Genomic DNA, 7,338 nt, shown 5'->3' on the forward strand with positions numbered 1-7,338 from the left:
ATTATACACATTCTGATTACAAAACACACTAACAGTTATTATTTCATTTAAAAAATAAACAATTTATGGTTCCCTTTCAGTCGGTCACTCTCGACGTCACGTCTGTGACTGATGAATTGGGATCTCGCTTAGAGAGACCAATACACTTCGAGTGTAAACTAAACAAGCCTATGCATATTGGCATGCGATGATTGCATCCAGCTGCCGCTGATCACAGCGTGAGCATAAAAAGGCAGCTGGTGCAAAGCATACCAGCTTTTTGTTTCGGAGCCGAGCGATCACATCGTTTTGCTTCTGACTACTCTACTGAGAGAAGAAGACTGAACAAGTTCAGCGTGCTTTTTGGAGCTCTTGGTGTTGGCGGAACGGCGCTTCAGCGGTGGTAGTTTCCTGTGTCGAGTGGGTTGCACACATCAGGCTGCAATACCCCCTGTTTGTGTTGCAGGCGGCCATCTCCCCTGTGCGCTTCAGCATGCTGAAAGAGCTTTTTCCCTAAAAGACGCTGTTGCGTCTGGCAGAATTGACGTTGCGTCTTTGTAAAGACGATGTTGCATCTTGCTACCGACAACATATCACCCATGCGTTTCTGGATGTGGTCATTACCTGGTGTCGGATGATGGTCACGATCGCTGCCTCACGTGTCTGGGCATTAAGCACGCTGAGGTGGCGTTCGTGGATGAGTCATGTTCTAATTGCTGACCATCAAGTTCTAAGAAGATGACCATCTCTGAGTTGCGGTCCAAGCTCCGTTACCTCAAAAGGGGCGGAGCTCCGTTGCCTCTGCCTCGATCTAGTTTTCATCATGGCGGCAGTCAGGCGGGGGCTACTTTAGGCAGTAGCACGGGTGGTCTGAGAGTAACAGTGATGGCAAACCCTCCAGGGATCCAACCCTCGGGGGACCATTGCTCCTCTTGCACTCCGCAACCAGTTGAGCTGCCAAAGGAACGTGTTAGGCCCTCTACAAGGAGTATACCAGCAGTATCCTTCGGCGCTCCTCCCGACGATCAGATGTCGATCGCTGCATCGGAGGGTGAGCCAATGCTTTCTGGAGAGGAAGATTCGGCTGTGCTGCTGTCCTCTGGGACTGTAGCAATGGCTGAATCGGATCCGAAAATGACGGCTATGCTTTACCCGGGCTGCCGTGAGCGTAGCCCTCAAGGTTGGACGATTGGTTCTTCGGGGTGGCCCGCACTGGTTCTCAGCGCCCCACCCTGTTGCCATTCTTCCCGGAGGTACATGAGGGGGCTTACCAGGTCATGGAAGGCACCTTTCTCTGCCGGAAACTGACCTGCTAGCTCCTCCTCCCTCACCACTCTCGATGGTGGTGCAGCTAGGGGGTATACGGGGGTCCCCCTGGTAGAGCGGTCGGTTGTGATGCAGTTGTGTCCTGATACCGCCTCCACCCAGCAGGGCAAACCGTGCCTTCTCTCCCGGTCGAGAATGTGGCCCAGCAGTTCTCGGCTGCACAGGAGCAGACTGAGGCAATCCGACATGTCCTGCCCCGGCGGGCAGCTGCTGCCTCCACCTGGCATCAGCGCCCCAGCCTGCTCATCGTTGAGGGTGGCCCCTTGCGTCCGCTCCCGCGCCGCATCCGCAGCAGCCTCGAGCAAGCAGCACCGTGGAGCTGGGCGTAGGCAGGCCGCGCCACCTGTCCAGGCCCCCGTCAAACCTGGCGGTGAGCGGAAGAGCAAGAGGCCCTGGGACAGGCGACCCATAGAGAGAGGGAACTGCTCTTTGGGGGATGGTAAATGAACCTCTCCCTCCCCCGGAGGAGGGCCGGGTGGAAAATCTGGTTTCCAAAAATCTTTTCTCGGTCTCTGGGTCCCAAGAAGGCATGGAGAGTCGCAGATGGACCAACACCGGACCACACTCATCCTCCTCTCTCGCCAGCAGGCAGCAGCGGGCGGTTCGAGAGCATCATCAAAGGCCCTACTCACGCACCCTCTGCCAAACCGTGGAACCAGGTAAGCCTTGCACCGCACACTCAGACCCCTCTTCCCTGCGTTCCACCTCGCTGCCCCACCGTGGGTACATCGGTGGTCCCGCTGGTCCAGTTTGTACAGTGTCTGGGTGCCTGGCTACCTGAACGTCTCGCTGGCTCTTGCGGACCATCAGACTCGGCTATGTGATTCAGTTTGCCCGGCGTCCCCCCAAGTTCAGCGACATCCGCTTCACATCAGTGAAGGCGGCCGATGCTTCTGTGTTGCGTGCAGAGATCACAGTCCTACTGGCGAAGGATGCGATAGAGCTGATCCCTTCAGCCGATATGAAGATGGGGTTTTACGGCCCCTACTTCATTGTACCCAAGAAAGGTGGTGGGTTATGACCGATCTGTCGCCCCGTATCTTCACGAAAGTTGCAGAAGCAGCCCTTGTTCCCCTGAGAGAGCAGGACATTCGCATTCTCAACTACCTCGACGACTGACCTGCCGCCAAACCTTCACCACGTGGTCAGACCTTGCATTTCTCCGGGCAGGAGTGCCCCTGGAACAGGTCTCCAAGCATGCTGTGGTTTACACGGATGCATCCACCACTCGCTGGGGGGTCACGTACAACAGACGCAGTGTCAGGGGTTTGGACGGGCCCCCAACTGCACTGGCACATCAACCACCTGGAATTGTTAGCAGTACGCCTTGCCTTGAACCATCTCAGAGGGCGCTTATGAGGCAAGTACGTGCTGGTCCGCACGGACAACACTGCAACCGTTGCGTACATCAACCGATAAGGTGGTCTATGCTCCCGTCGCATGTCGCAACTTGCCCACCACCTCCTCCTCTGGAGTCAGAAGCATCTGAGGTTGCTTCGTGCCATTTACATTCCGGGCCTGCACAACCGTGCAGCCGATGAGCTGTCACGAGCTGAGCTCCCCGGATAGTGGGGACTCCATCCCCATATTGGGAAAAAAAAATTCCCTAGTGAGCCTTCTCACCAGGTCAGGGAGGTCAGGGAGGACGAGGAGCAGGTCTTGCTTGTGGCGCCGTATTGGCCCACTCGGACCTGGTTCCCGGAACTAATGCTCCTCATGACAGCCCGTCCCTGGCAGATTCCTCTGAGGAAGGATCTACTGACTCATAAACGGGGCACCCTGTGGCATCCGCATCCAGACCTCTGGAAACTTCATGTCTGATCCCTGGAAGTGCCCCTGGAACAGGTCTCCAAGCATGCTGTGGTTTACACGGATGCATCCACCACTCGCTGGGGGGTCACGTACAACAGACGCAGTGTCAGGGGTTTGGACGGGCCCCCAACTGCACTGGCACATCAACCACCTGGAATTGTTAGCAGTACGCCTTGCCTTGAACCATCTCAGAGGGCGCTTATGAGGCAAGTACGTGCTGGTCCGCACGGACAACACTGCGACCGTTGCGTACATCAACCGATAAGGTGGTCTATGCTCCCGTCACATGTCGCAACTTGCCCACCACCTCCTCCTCTGGAGTCAGAAGCATCTGAGGTTGCTTCGTGCCATTTACATTCCGGGCCTGCACAACCGTGCAGCCGATGAGCTGTCACGAGCTGAGCTCCCCGGAGAGTGGAGACTCCATCCCCATATTGGGAAAAAAAAATTCCCTAGTGAGCCTTCTCACCAGGTCAGGGAGGTCAGGGAGGACGAGGAGCAGGTCTTGCTTGTGGCGCCGTATTGGCCCACTCGGACCTGGTTCCCGGAACTAATGCTCCTCATGACAGCCCGTCCCTGGCAGATTCCTCTGAGGAAGGATCTACTGACTCATAAACGGGGCACCCTGTGGCATCCGCATCCAGACCTCTGGAAACTTCATGTCTGATCCCTGGATGGGACGCGGAGGTTCTAGGTGACCTACCCCAGGAGGTAGTTGACTCCACTTCGGCAAGAGCACTGTCTACGAGACATGCTTCCCCTCGGAAGCCACTCGATGAATCCGTGAGAACCGGTAGAGGGTTGGGTTCCATATGTAGAGACCTAATTGGATCCCATATGTGTAAAGTCCACGGTATAGCCTCAGAGCCCGTGTTTCCCCAGCAGACTTCTGCCAAGAAGGTAGTTCCTCCATCCCCTCGGCAGCCAGACGCGGAGGAACGTCCGGTGCTAGGCCCTCACTCGATGAATCCATGAGAACTGTTAGGGGGCTGGGTTCCATATGTGTAAAGTCCATGGTATAGCCTCAGAGCCCATGTTTCCCCGGCAGACTTCTGCCATTTACAAGAGGGTTATAATCACCTCTAATCTTCCATATGCACCTAAACGGTTGTTCATATGTGCAAGTGCTTCCAAAACCTCCTTCGGGAAGGATGGGACGGGTATGTTTTCCCAGTGTTATCCAATCTCACTGAGTGGGTAGTGCTACTACAACAGTGACTGGTCTTCTTGTTGCGAGCCCTGGCCTACACCAAAAAGGGGCGCAGGAGGCTCGCACAGGACGCTGGAAGGGGCAGCATCCATGGCACTTTGGTAAGGATCCCAATTCGTCGGTCAGTGACGTGACGTAGAGAGTGACCGACTGAAAGGGAACGTCTCGGTTAAGTATGTAACCCTCGTTCCCTGAAGGAGTCACGTCCCGTCGCCACGGCTGCTGTACCACCGCTGAGCGGCCGGGTCACCGGCTCAGCACCTCAGCGGAAACCTGGTATGCATTTCACCGGCTGCCTTTTTATGCTCTCGCTGTGATCAGCGGCAGCTGGATGCAATCATCACATGCCAATGTGCATTGGCTCGTTTAGTTTACACTTGAAGTGGATTGGTCTTTCTAAGCGAGATCCCAATTCATCGGTCACCGACGTGACGTCTCCTTTCCCTCCTTCAGGGAACGAGGGTTACATGTGTAACCGAGACGTTCAGTAAGTCAAAAATTGCTCATTTCAGTAAGTGAGTCATCAGACTGATTTATTCAAAAGAACTGGTTCATAAGATTCATTCATTCATGATTCATCTGGTCAGGTTGTACATTTGTTGTTGCTGTTGTATTGAAAACGAATGTGTTGTTTCAGACTCTTAAGTGTATTTTAGAAACACTAGAAGCCAATGATAATGTGGGAGTGTGTGTGTTTCTGTGCGTAGTGTGCACTGAGCAGCACTTTGACACAGCATTAAGATGTTGCGAGTAATGTGTCATACTAGAGAAGCGTGTTAAGTGTCACGTGGGAGGACTCCCAACTGTTTCCTCCCTGCCGTCAGAGAGAGGGTGTTGATGTGGAGTGTGTAAGTGAATAACTGTGTGTTACCCAGGTCTCTGAGGGACTCTGTCATGTCCCTGTCACAATGATCCGAAAATACTCAGAGAATTGCGTGAATTATGTATGACACCTCTCTCTGTCTCTGCCTACTCTCTGCTGCACACACACAATGCCAGAGGGATTGCAGCCTTGAAGCACTTTCTCACTGTTATTTTATGCTACCAATTTCAATGGCCCCCTGTTGATTGGGGGCTGCATTACAATCAGAAAACATGCACCATTGTGGTTTCTGTATAACATAAAGATACAATAAGGAAGCCTGCCAGCATTTGTAAATATAGTACATTAACTTGCGTTAATGATTTTAAACAGCATTTTGCTTGAGCTTGAATTTGTTCTTTTTTTTTGTGAATTTAAAACATACAGTTTAACCAGCCTAGTCAGATTCATGAACAAATGACTCTTTAAACAGTTCTTTAAACAATGGTTCAAAAAGGCATAAAGATGAGTTTCCAATTTGAATATAATCTTTTTCTTAAATGTGTGTTTTATCAACACATTGATATATTAATACCCCACCCACCCACATTATCTATTATTTGTATTTATTTTACACATACATTAGTGTATCTTGGATAGTTTCTTGTATTGTATGTTTCCCATGATGATTTCTTTCGAAACCTGAAGTAAACAAGATAACTAGTCTGGCCCTGAGGCAGAAAATATGTTTTATTCATGCATTATATCAGTATGATCTGATAAAACCAACCCAGTAAATCCCAATGTCAAAAAAATGCCTTTCAGCCTTTCCTAGGAAAACATCCAAATACACAGATACTCACCAAGCTCAGGGACATTTTGAGCATCTATAGGTCAGATATTGAACACTTGGATTTACTGAATAAGATATGAAAGGTGCAATAAAAGAGTACTTGGAGTGGCACCTCCATTCAACCTAACCTCCACATCCTCTCCCTCTTCACAGCCTCATTTCCTAAACAGCTCAAATGAGTGCTCTCATTATTAACCTTTTATATAAAAGTGCAAATGACAATAATTGGTTTGAAGATACAAATAAAAACATGTAAGGATAATCCGGATCTGACATCCTCTCAGGTTCAGAAGAACCCTTCATCTGCCACTCATTTCCTGTTACTCAGGATGTGGGAAGATTAAACATACATGACTTATGAATGGAGTCTTACAGAAATGCTGAATTCATTGAAACTATTAATTTAATGGTTCCTTTGGCATTTTCAAGTGATACACACTTCTGCATTCAGCTATGGCATTAATTTCAGATGTCATCTAATGCGTAGCTGGCTTATATCATTCTTTTTTTAATAAACCAAGATTTTAGGTTAAGATTTATATGACTGTGTAAGGAAAGTACATGCTCCTGTAAATATATATATATATATATATAGTCAACATTTGAAGTGGATCAAAACCTTTCATCAAAGTTGTCCTAAAACCTAAAAGCATTCTTGTTTAACTTTTTTAGATCCACTTCAAATGCTGAAGCGCCGTCCGCCAACACAAAAGTTTCTAAGAGCACGCTGAACTCGTATTTCACTGAAGACACTGGTAGGAGCAGAACGATGTTGTCACTCGGCTCCGAAGCGAAAAGCTGGTATGTGCTCTAAATGTGTTGGCATAGCAACGTGATACTTCCGGTTTCCTTTTCCGCCAGTCCTACGAAGGCCGTCTCGTTTAATTCTAGGTTGAGGACACTTTGTATATGCATCCTACAGAGGATGCGACCTCCAGAGGATTCGACCTCCGGAGGGTGCAGCCTTCTAAATGAGCTATAGTGACCGACTGAAAGGGAACACACGTGATGAATGAAAACAAACTAAAAATCCATGATAACTAAGACAAACAGAACATAACTGTGACAATAATACAGTATTACATATAATTAGTTATAATTTTAAATATAATTATAATTATATAATATATATATATATATAATTGCTATAGTTTATTGACAGGTACTTTATACAGGTAATTTAAATGTTGCCACATGAAGCACTTTTATTACATTATATTACATTTGGTGTAAATATTCCATATAAACTGCATACATAGGCCTACAAAGTAAAAACAATGAAATAATAATAATTAAAAAATATATATAATAAAAAGCAGTAGCTAAACACTGTTGTTTAGTGGTCTATAACTATAT

The 7,338-nt window shown here is 48.8% G+C and overlaps 1 long non-coding RNA gene across 1 annotated transcript in view; it reads left to right on the plus strand.

The window, feature by feature from the left end:
* LOC107555955 (uncharacterized) overlaps nt 1-4,798 on the plus strand; it is a 10,146-nt gene extending 5,348 nt beyond the window's left edge. The window contains exons 2-3 of the long non-coding RNA XR_001605232.1: nt 2,666-2,673; nt 4,789-4,798. This is a non-coding gene — a long non-coding RNA (uncharacterized lncRNA). The remainder of the gene's footprint in view (nt 1-2,665; nt 2,674-4,788) is intronic.
* The last annotated feature ends 2,540 nt before the right edge of the window (nt 4,799-7,338 follow it).

The sequence above is a fragment of the Sinocyclocheilus grahami genome, unplaced genomic scaffold, assembly GCF_001515645.1.
Source record: "Sinocyclocheilus grahami isolate Dianchi unplaced genomic scaffold, SAMN03320097.WGS_v1.1 scaffold550.1, whole genome shotgun sequence".
Taxonomy (NCBI): domain Eukaryota; kingdom Metazoa; phylum Chordata; class Actinopteri; order Cypriniformes; family Cyprinidae; genus Sinocyclocheilus; species Sinocyclocheilus grahami.